The sequence below is a fragment of the Tiliqua scincoides genome, unplaced genomic scaffold (assembly GCF_035046505.1).
Source record: "Tiliqua scincoides isolate rTilSci1 unplaced genomic scaffold, rTilSci1.hap2 HAP2_SCAFFOLD_149, whole genome shotgun sequence".
NCBI classification, from domain to species: domain Eukaryota; kingdom Metazoa; phylum Chordata; class Lepidosauria; order Squamata; family Scincidae; genus Tiliqua; species Tiliqua scincoides.
The window spans coordinates 3,947-5,919 of NW_027101401.1; positions in this window are offsets into that span (position 1 = coordinate 3,947).

Below are 1,973 nucleotides of genomic sequence, written 5' to 3' on the forward strand. Positions count from 1 at the left end.
TGAACAAGTTTGCAAATTGGGTTTAGGTCTTATCACCTAATGAAGAACTGGAGAAGCACTGGGAAGAACTTGTGATCAGGGTGAACCTCAAAACCTGCAAGGCTTGTTACATGTGCTGTTAATTTTCATTTTTAGGCTGGGTTGTGGGTGCTTGGGCACAGCTGCAATACTTTCAAAGGACTGTGGTGGGGAGGTTCTGCCTCACCTGCCTCCCCACCCACTGCAGGCCCCTGCTTTGCACTACCTGGTCAGTAGCAGCCCTCAAACCTGTGGGAGAATCGCCACTAGAGTAGACCAAAGTGATGGGTATCTGCTGTTGCCTGTTGGAAAGCAACCTAGAAGAACAGTCCCCTCATAGTACTTTTTTGCTCATTAGTGAAACTGTCCTTCAATGCTGCCGTTCTCTCTCAAACCCTGGAAGTCAACAAGTCCCCTTAAACTTGTTGGGCTTCTGAGTAGACGTGCATTGGATTGCAGAGTTGGAAGTTGGAGGGGGAAGCTTTAGAGTTCACTGGAATTCTTTTTGGGGCTGGGTGGTAAAAGCAATAGAGCAGCATTTCTCAACCAGTAGTACTCATACCACCAGTGGTACTTGAGGTGGTGCCCAGTGGCACTCATGGCAGGACCCCCCCCAGACCTCCACTGCCTGGCAGTAAGACCAGCAATATGATGCAACAAACAGTGGTAGGAGGCTCAGTTCTGCTTTTCTTGCACTCAAAAAAGCCCTCCCATCTACCCTGGGAGCCCAATCCTATGCATGTCTACTCAGAAGTAAGTTCCATTATAGTCAATGGGACTTACTACTAGGAAAAAGTGGATAGGATTGTAGCCTGAGCCTCTTACCGTGGTTTGTTGCGTCATGTCTGGCCTCTTAGTATGGAAATAACTGGTGATAAAGTCATTCCAGTTACTTCCAGTTGTACTTCCCAGAGGTGGTCCATGCAAAATGGCGAGAGGCAGATGCTGAGGAATGCTGTAATAGAACAAAAAAGAAGGGGAGATGTAAAGATGTTACTATGCTGTTGTTGCTTTTGGTTGATGATGAGGTGTCAGACTATGTGCTCAGTGCTCTCTTGCTGACCAGATGTTCACCACTAAAAGTGAACCAGATCCTTGAGAGGATTGACTGCTCTGGTAAAAATCACCAAGTTCCCACTGAGAAGGAAGGTGGCCCAGCTCAAAGCCCAGTGCAGCAAGTTGGTTTATGCAGATGTGAAGGTGCTATGCTGCTGTGGTGTCTCCAGAGGTTGGTAACCTGGAGCCCTGGCAGTTCCCACCTCCTCTTCTTGGTGCCTTCCTGATTTCATTATACAACTGCCTTGAGAATTCAAGAAAAAATGTCAATTTGAAGTGTGCATTTCAGCCACATATTTATCCTCCTTGGAAACTAGTGGCCAGAGGCCTGTAAGTAAGGACAGAATTGCAGCCTTGCAATTTGGATTTAGACATTGGGTTAAAGTTACAGTGCAATCCTATGACTGCACAATCCTATGTCTACTCAGAAGTAAGTCCCATTATGTTCAATGGGACTTACTCCCAGGTAAGTGTGTACTGTACAGTATAGGAGTGCAGCCGTAGTCTTTCAACTTCCTTTGCGGCAGACAATTGAAGCTGAGTTGCTCATTGCTCATTAGGACATAGAACCTGTTGTTAATTTATTTGAATCTCACCACTGATCTTAAGTACCACTAATACTGGTGATGTCAACGCACGGCCCTGCCCCTTCCAGTCCCACCACTCAGAAGCTCCCAGAGAAGGGGGAAGGTAAGAAACTTTTGAGCTGTTACCAGACAGCAGCTCATCAGCTGATTGTCGGAAGGGCTGCCAGCAAACGGCTGGTGAGTGGGAACCTGCCTGAGGCACAAGCTGATCCTCCAGCTAAAATTGGCACAGGCAGCGGAGAGGAAGCTTTGCAAGAAGGAGCTGCTTTGCGTACCATTGGACAGCACCAGTGGTTACGTGTACCACTAGTT